At 32.0% G+C, this 10,091-nt stretch overlaps 1 protein-coding gene across 7 annotated transcripts in view; it reads left to right on the top strand.

Annotated features, from left to right (window-relative positions):
* Positions 1 to 10,091, top strand: part of LOC141453928 (uncharacterized) — a 133,456-nt gene that overhangs the window by 78,218 nt on the left and 45,147 nt on the right. The window lies entirely within an intron of this gene.

The raw sequence follows: 10,091 nt of genomic DNA, 5'->3' as shown, positions 1-10,091 counted from the left end.
GGTCGAGGCAAACAGCACACTTTCTGCTTAACTGATCGATTATGACTCGGCCTGGTCAGATGTCCGTATCGACTTAACCTAGTTCATATTATAAGAAACATAGTTCACAAAACATCTCCTCAGAGGTTACGCCATGGTGGATCCACCCCTTGTGAAGAGTTAGTTAGTTGAATGAGGCCTCTAGCACAACTTGGGGACCAGAGGAGAAATATACAAACTATCTGGGAGATACTCTGGACATAGTAAAAAGGAAAGAAATCTTCTACTAGATCAATAAGGGTAAAGATGACCAATCGAGGATTCCTGGGCAGAAAGTGTCAGGAAAGGAAGGACATATCCCCTGTTTGCAGAAGTTGTGCGATCGCTGGGTAGTGGCGTGACATCTTTCGCGTGAGATGATGTTACAAAAAGAACTAATGAAACTAGTAAAACCCTGTTCTCATACATACACCCGTACTTGGATGTTTTTTTTTTTTGCATTCAGGGGCCTCAAAAGTGTATTTTTTTTGCGTGAAAACTTCATATTAAAACTTAAAAATGTACACTTTTGTGGTTTCCAGCCATTTTATTAAGCTTATAGATAATTAGTTTGATTATTGAAATGAAGGCTTCCAGTAGCTGCACCAAACCGTAGTGTGGGTGTACACTAATTGCACATGTTACATACTACTGACCACTACTGAGACGAAATATGCTCTGACTTGGATTGTCTGATGAGATCATTGTGTTGCCATGACCACAATACACCTGTTTCTGTCGGTTACTTTTCCTTTCATAGACACAACTTCCTTTTCTTCTTGTGGATTCAATCATGTATAACGCATGATATTCTTTTGTGAGAATACGTGACAAAATCATATCGTTATTTATATTTTATTATTGTTATTAATTTAACCTCTTTGTGGTCGCACGAAGTTGATTCTATTAGCATGCAATAATCTGTAAAAAGAATAGATTTTAGTATTTTTCCCGTGATAAAAAGAAAGGTGCATTGCTAATTTTAATTGGAATGCCAATGGAATTTAATTAATTTAGATTAAGGAAGGGGCATTGTTGATTTTCCCTCTCATCGACACTTGGTTGCTCTTTTTAAATTCTGTTCCGAAGTTCATTATAATCATCAGAGATGTGTTTAATCAGATTCATCGGTAGATAATTTGGTATCTTCTGATAGTGTCGTCGAGTTAATGTGGATATTGAAAGCTCCTTCCCTTTCCGTCACACTCTCTCCGGCTACCTCTTTCCTGTTTCTACAGTTGTCTTATTTTTCTTTAGAAATAATTAAAACTGGAAATCCTGGAAACTAACGATTACTGATCTTTATAGAATGAGTAACAGCATCCGAGAATGATGGCTTTGAATAAAGCTCTGCAGTTATATATTCAAAATCTTTAGCCCTACCTGGATTAAATTATCAGAACAAATTACAGTCGTAAGTTCATTTACTTTTCAAAATTGTATTTCAAACTGATTGATCGAATTTCATACATAAAAAAATAACCAGAAAGTAAAGTTCTTCAGATGAATGTGATTACCTTTTCTCATTTCTTTCTGCATCCTACGTGTCCTCATTTATCACCGTAGATACCACAAAACATATTTGTATGAAGATTTTGTTTGAAGCCGTACGAAGCTAAATCGTTTTCTTTTCTTATTTAATGTTGTCTATTTCTTGTTCACACTTGGCTTTCCATTTCGAGCTTTTTTGTATGACATTGGAATTGGGATGAGTTCAAGTTATATTGCTTGTTATCCTCTGGGAGGAAGAAGATCCATTATAGGAAAAACGATGAATTCACACGTTTTCCCTGATTTTTCGTTCTCTATTTGTTCAGTGTAAAGGTCTTTCTCCCGTTTTCAGGTTACTAACCTTTGTCAATTCGTCGAATAATTCAATATCTCATTTATCCATTGAAAGATATTTTTGAAGTAGACATATTCTTTTTTTTTAAGTTCTGAATATTAAATAAAACATCTGGTTTGAATGAACAATAATAACACAACTTCCTCATATCGCAATTCAATAAATAAATTTATTACTGTACTGATGTGATAATTGACTTCAATATTAAACATGTTTATAAATAGTAAAACTGTCCAGTTCATTCCATAATCTCAATAGATCCAGCCTTCCTGGTGCTGAAAACGCAGACTGCTTTCTTTGACTTAAATTAACTCATTTTTTTTTTCTAATGAAATATTGCTTCGAAGAGTTTATTGTAGCAGTCTCGTGTCTCTCTGCGTTTGTTGGCAACTTGGAGTTTCTTCAACCACTACTTTCTGTTCCAGAACTAGTTAAAAACTATTTTCTTCTTCAAAGGGCTGACCTCCCATTATCAAGTCTTATCAAAATGATTGCCTTGGGACAGATAATCTCCCCAAAGCTAGAGAACATTGCTCAATTACTCTACATTCTCTCTTTTTCCTAAACCACAACTTGATCACCAGCAGAAAGAGTAAATAGTAAGTTCGTCATCTACGGGTGACATTACTTTCAGTATTACCTTTCAGTTATACTTTTTCTTATTAAATAAGAAAATTTCAGCGTCATTTATGACATGTTTTCAAAATTGATGTTCATCAAATCTGTTTGAATTAAATTTATAATATTGTTCACAATAAATGCGGAACAATAATACATGAAAAAAAAATCAAATTTTGTTCAGTTTGTGTTTTATAAAGATTTAATAAATATATTAAAGGGTGGAAATTGGAATGAAATCTAGTTGTGACATGACAAAAGTGGACTATAAAAATAAAAGGATTTTCTTCTTAAAATGGGAGAAGAGAATGTCTGTCTAGAAAGGAAACTAGGAAACTAAGTAGTGAAGAGTGATACGGTAGACCGCCATGTCAAGTCCACAAGGAGTTTCACATAAAATGTACTTAAGTTTATGTGCATTTAATTCTTAAGTGATGTGTGCGCATACCGCTTGAAACAAAGTTTATTAAACTACACTGTGACATTAAACCTTCCCTTTTCTACAAGTAATCTTCTTTTAAAACTGTTATTTATTTAGTTTATTTTAAAAAAATCTTGACGAGATCCTCAAAGGCGACTTTTTCCAGTTATTTTACTGGTTATTCTATTGGATCAACTCGCCAGCAAGAGAGTACAAACAAAAATAAAATAAAAATATTACAAACATTTGGTTCCGTTACATGGCCTGGTAATGTTGGCTAAGAACTGGAGTATCAAATTAATTAGAGATTAATTCTAATGATTGAGAATCACCTAGAATGTAAACACCTTATCTGCTATTAGTCTTTGTGGTTAGAAATGATATTAAGAACCAAATCAATTTAAAGCGAGTGAATTTTATCTAGAGAAAATAGGCCCATTCTTTGCTCAAAAAGTAGCAGATAACCAAACATTTGTGTTGTTGGAATTAGTCATTCATTCTGTTTTGATCTTGAAATTCTTTTATGAATTAGGAGATACCTACTATAAAAAATAAATAAAATGATGTTTCATCCATTTATCAATAGTAATATTAAACTGTAGAGGTCACTTTCTTCAATGTCTAATAATACAAGCGACAGGTTGCACACTCACCTTTATAAAACGAATTAAACAGTTGAACTATTACTGAAGTGGCTGGCCCCGAAGTCTCTTTTGTACCCTTTATCTGTAAATAGATAATGTTCTATAAAGACATTTAAAGTATTGGAAAAGATTATAGTCAACAATAAGAACAGTAGAGGTACAAGTAGTTGTTGGGGTACACACGGCAGAAGTAAGATTTCCCAATATTTCTTTTTATAAAATATTGTCTGACAAACTTATTGTCTGATATATTCAATAAAAAGAATGTTTTGTTCTAAAAGATTTACAGCTATGTTTACCTCTGAATTTATTGCTTTTACACAAAAATACTACCTTTCAAAATAGATTATTAAAAAAAAAAATAATTAAATTATAAAAATACAAATAATTAAACAAATTGCAAAAAATAATTATAATTCCATATCTATCTCTGAATAAAATCAATTACTACATAATAAAAAATAAATATATGTTTAGCTGCATTTAAAATGGAACTGATTTCATTAAAATAAAGTTATTGAGTCATAAATTCCACTCAAATGATTTCGCTTCTACATTTATAATTGCAAAAGAACACGTTTGGTTAATCAGATACTTATATTTATTTATTAAAATATAAAATTAAAATTTAGTGTTGATTCAATTTTTGTTTAAACATTTACAATAATTGTTTATCATCTTAACTTGTGGCTTAGTGGTGGTGCTAAACAGATCGTGATCTGGGTACTATTCAGTTATCTTGGCGGCGTACCTTTGGGAGCAACTCTATGTGTATCTCCAACTTTAGCGCTTTGTCTTCCTTCTATGCCAATGGCCTCCGTCGCCCAAAATAGGGTAAATTTATTTTCCCTACCTACATAGGTCCTTGAGTTTACCAAAACATTCCCAAACCATTTACGCCGATCAAGTCTACAGATTCAGTAGTGCTTAATGACAATATTTGTATTGATGTTGCTCAAACAAAAAGTTAAAAATATAAAAAAGAGTAACGTCACAATCCCTCGATGCACCCCTCCTCCAAATGGCTTGCGCTGCTGACGAGTTATCCTTACAGGAACTCAGCTATTATCGAAATTATTAACAAATAAACAAAGCAAATGTTTTAGAAATAGTAGTTTAGTAGGCGTCAAGACTGTACAGTAAACAATATACCACTATGGCAATATTCGGTGTATCAAATCACAGACTAGAAGTTATTCCGAAGTTTGTCCTATATTTTCCCAGTATGTATCAACAAAATCAAAGTGTTAAAACACCTTGTGTTTTGTATTATAGGCCAGGCACTCTCTCTGCTGTAACAATATACTGTCTTTGTAACAATGCCTCCCTAACATGGTGGATATATTCGGCGGTAAACCTAATACCTTATTTAGTTCAATGTCTATCAGAAAATTTGTAAAGAGCTGTGTAACGCATATGTTTGAGCATGTTCTTACAGTAAATGTAGTAACACTTGTTGTTACACCATAAGCTGCTACAAAAACGTAAACACAAGTAAACATAATACAGCCGCGTAAACCTGTCCTGGAATTAAGTGAAGAACTTATAAAAAGACCTTGAATTTATAAAGGTCACTGTTCCATTTTGTTTTTGTTTTTGCTTTATACCCTAGACGGTAATGAAAGAGTACTGAGGTCATATCGAATAGTTTATATCAACCTTTTAGAGGCAATGTCATTATAAGGTCTTCTGAGTCCAGGAAAGTTTCTGTGTGGGCATGGTATATAATGTACTAGTACATGTATGTATAGATATATAATCACAAAAAAATAATAAAACTGTTTTCTCATTAGCCATTGAGATTGAGTTGAAGATGATGAAAAGTAACTAGGCAGGATTTATTGGGCTTGCAAGGGAGTTTTTAGCAGAATAAGGATTAAAATTTGCATCAGGTTTAACTCCAAGTGGGTTTAGTAAGATCCAGACTTGAAAGGCACACTGTTACTTTGTCTGTGGAGGAACCCATGGAAAAGTGGGGGGAAATCACCCAAGGATTTCAATATTCTAGTGAGACGTGTTTTCTTTATAACATCGAGTTCTCTCTATATATAAAATTTGGAATACTGGAAGTCGTCTTTTTTTTTATTTCTTGCCTCCAGTTCGTCAGTTTATTCACCATAACTTCTTATCCACTTTCCCTTCAACTACAACTTATGTGCAAATTAGTTTATTTATTTATTTCTACTTCTTCATTATCTCCTCCTAACTTCAATAAATGTACGTCCTACTGAGATTTGGTTCACAGCACCTTAGAAAAACTTATTGAAGAAATCAATAGACGCAGGGTTTGAAAACTCTAAAATAACTTTTCTGTTCACGCCATTATCGACTTCAATCTAGAAAATTAAATTTGTTTTCAGTTCTTACTATTTCAGAAAGAATAGATTTATAAAATATTCTATACCTGGAACAAGTCCAATTTGCATTTTAAAAATATTTCGTTCATTTAGATCTTTAAGCTTCTTGAAATATTCTCTATTGTCATCTACTTGCGTACACTTGTTGGACCAGCGTTTCTCAAACTTTATAATTAGCGACCCAACATGATTCCTCAAGACCGGATTGCGACCCAATTGTTCACTTATTAATTAATCATAAATTTTAAAAAAGGAATTATATCTACGATACCGTATTCATTTGGATCTACTAGTTAGTACTTGAAATGTGCGTTTGCTTCTTTTCAAGTAAAACATTATCAATATTGTACTCTTTTAAACTATTTTTACGTCTTCGCGCACTATTAAAATTTTAACCCAGAGATTGAGAAATGCAGGGTAAGAACTTATTCCATGCTTTTCCAGTACCAAGAATTACTTTTAGAGGCTAAAACTCTACACATCATCTTTTTACTCCCTCCTGCTTTAACTTAATAGTTTAAATAAAATTTTGCAAATTTACTCTGCTACCTAAAACTGCCCGGCAGGACGGTTGTATAAGGGGTAAAAATAACATTTTATTATTTCATTTTTTATTTATAATAGTTCAATTTTTTTTTAGTAATATTTTTTTATTGAAAACTTCAAGTATTATAACTGTTCTGTAATAAAGTGAGTCACCTGGCTCAAGTATTAAATCTATCCGGGGAAATAAGGTCAAACACTTAATAGAATATACAGGTGTGTTCACTATACTGTAATCGAAGGCATTATTCTTTTCTCTACAAACTAATAATATATTGATGTCATTTTTTTTTTTTTTTAATTAAACCGACACAAATTTATGAATTGATGTAGTAAATCAATCATTTTTTGCATTATATTAAAGGTAATCATAAAAATTAGGTGCCACGTTGCCGAGAGATAAGAAGTGCGGCCCGTAAAGTTAAGACTTCTTGTGATACTGAGTGCGATTCCCGGTCTGGCCTTGAATTTAGAAGTGTGTAGTATTAAGGTAAATAAAGTATAGGTTTTTTTTATATTAACTATCCCTCTTCTTCCACTTCACCTAATAATTGGTGATTGGACGTAACCCGCGTGAAAAAATAATCGCTAAAATAATATTAAGAATATTTACCTAAAGTAACGTACCTGAACTAAACATAAAATATTGGTACTTCAAGTTTTACAACATATAAATTCTAAGCATGAGAATAAATTTTAAACATCTTGAAACAATACTTCATGGTATTTAAAACTTTTTGGATGTTTAATAAGAACTTACATTGGAAATAAAAACTGTTGAATATTTATACAAGTATAGTAAATGGTTTAAAGTTCTTAAAAGTAGTTAAAATTTATTTATTTAGAAATAAATTAATAATAAGACTTCTTTTTGCTTATTTTATTTTATTTTTTACTAAACTACATACTAAAAAATGTAAGTTGAAATCCATAGTTTTATGTTCAAGTTATTTAAGATCTAATTTTATGTGACTCAAATCGGAGGAAGTATTCCAAGAGAGAAAAACATTTTTACTTTTTCATTTAGTTCGCACACGAGTGGAGTCAATAGTAGTATTGAGCTGGAGTGTAAAAAAATTACTCACTTGTCAAAAACATCTATTATAGTTTATTGTTTACGACAATTTGGCCTACATTGTACACATTTATTGCGTGGAAGATCTATATGACAGTATGGAGAAAATAGAAAAAAAAGATGCGTGCAACCATTGCTAAAGGGAATTTGGAGCGGAAAACTTTTTTCCAAAAAATTATTTCATCAGGTTAGGCCATTGTACATTTCTTTTTTTTACCCCTGCTCTCAGATGAAATGTTGCGATCGGAACAAATGTTCAAATTTGGAGTCCCCTCCATGTAGAACAGTAGTTCTTGACAAGATTCACTCACCATGATTTTTTCTGCTTCAGGTGTAAAGCCTTAACTAAATAAATAAAGTCAAAAACTCGGGAATCATATCAAAAACTTAGTTAAATATTGATACAATTTTGGAGATGGTATTTATTAGTATTTAACTGTAGACTATCTGACGATGCTACATTGTGTGACAGCGCTGAATAAGCCTCTAATAACATCTATAAAATACTTCTTCGTACTTGACCTTATGTTCCTTGGAAATCGGCCATTATTTATTGGTGTTTGTTTAAATAGTGGGTGTGGTATGTCTGTAATATGCACCTTTAAAATAATTATCAATATGGTTGCATGAAAGTAGATTATATTTTAAATATATTAGTATTTATCTAGTTATATAAATCTGGGTAAATGCTTGGGTAAGTCAGTATTATGTTTAAGTGGGTGGTTCGTTTGTAATATTGCCTTCCACAGCTGATCCCTACCTACCGTTCGTGTTCTTATTGCAGGCCAAGATAATGAGATTTGATTCATAATAGTTGCTAAATATTTTAATTTTATTCAATATAAATTAATGGTTATAATGAACGCATAAAGAAAGTGTAACACCTAAAATACTCTTTCTCCCTCATTCTAACTTTCTGAGCATGTGTTTATATCGAAACTCGTGTTGTTTGTACTACTACTGAAAGATCGAAGTTAATTTTTGTGTTTGGCAGTGATTAAATCCAAGACGAAGTTTAAGTTAATTCTTCCAACTGGAAGAGCTTAATGTTTTTTTTTATCGATCGGAGGGTATACTGGACTACTTTTCAAAAATCCGAAAATCTGATTTGACTTTTGTAGAGAGAAGCTTGCATTTAACTGAGAGCCCTTTTAAAACGTCTTTGTTTGCAATTTGTAGCAAATGAAAGTGGTGATGCGGCTATAATACCATCAAATAATTCCTACGCACAATCGATTTAGTAATAATAATAGTAATAGTAATGCCAAAATCAGATCCCTAGGAAATAGTCTTTTTAAATTTGACTAATGTAATAAATTAGATGTTTAGATTTTTGTTAAATTAGTGACCATAAATATTCACCATTCGTAAATAAGATTAATAACATAGTCTCACCGTTGTGGGAGTTTTCCATCTGTTATTTATGCCAAACTGAGAAGTTGAGATCTTTATTAATATCTTGTCCCATATGGTGTGAAATTAAGTTTCAAAGATAGATTGATACAATTTGTTCCCATTAGGATTTGTCAGTGGATCTGTGGATGTTACAGCACAAACAAAATGGCTAAAATAAGCATGCTTTTCTCCATTTTAGACTTTCTTATATTCTTGTTCAATCTTTAATTCTTTATTGTTCTGACGTTTCTTAATCTCCTAAATTTACTAACACATTCGACTAGGATAAGAATATCTGATTGCCACTTCTTCTGTTCTATCAATTTTTTTTTATGAGGCGGTGAAAATGAAATGTTGAAGAATTTGGTCTCATAAAATAGTTTGTGGTAACGAAGGAGTGTTGCACAGTTTGTTCTTAGATTGGTTTTACGTAGATAACGTAGGCCTATAAATCGAATAGTTAAATGTATGTAAAAAAACAGTTTTGTAAAAAACGCAATTTTTTTGAACTCCCTAGTAAATAAAGCATCGTTTTACTCGTATTACCAGATATTCCCTTAGTTGAAGCTGCCAGAAGTATGCACATTTACTTCTCCTTTTATTTATTATTTATTAATTATAATTCCTCTTTCAAATTTTTAAAATTCTTTAATAAATATTATTAGTAAATGCGTTTTTCTTATTCTAGGAAAATAAGCGAGCTGTACTAAAGATAAGCACAACGTAAGTCTGGAATTTGTTGGGTTGAATCTACTTGTGTTTCAGTTTAATATCATTTTGTACCCAAACAAAACAATCTAGAGTAAATCACTCTACTCTCACAAATATAGTTAATGGGTCGATTGTAGTGTGATACTAAATACTAAGTCCACTTCCATCTGAAAAGTGGCTCTTAATGTTAATGATTGTAGAATCATAGAATCTAGAAGTCTGTATCACTTGTGAATGTGATTTCAACGGAAGAAGTCAATCTGGGGCTTTCGACGTCCCTCAAAGAAGAGATCTTAGTGTTGCAGGAAATAAGCAATAGTCTTTCTTCCTTTTGTATTAATGAGTCAGTCACCAAAAATGATGAACAATGCTCTACAACGATACGTAAGTCCGCTCGTACTTGCAAGCATGCTGGGGGCATGCCTTTCAGAATGCACAGGCGGAGAAACATACAGCATTGGGA

This window comes from Rhodnius prolixus, unplaced genomic scaffold (genome assembly GCF_049639745.1).
Source record: "Rhodnius prolixus isolate KJV_2025 unplaced genomic scaffold, Rpr scaffold_9, whole genome shotgun sequence".
Lineage (NCBI taxonomy): Eukaryota > Metazoa > Arthropoda > Insecta > Hemiptera > Reduviidae > Rhodnius > Rhodnius prolixus.
Note: the sequence above shows the minus strand (reverse complement) of the source record. Positions and strands in the feature narration are given on the sequence as shown.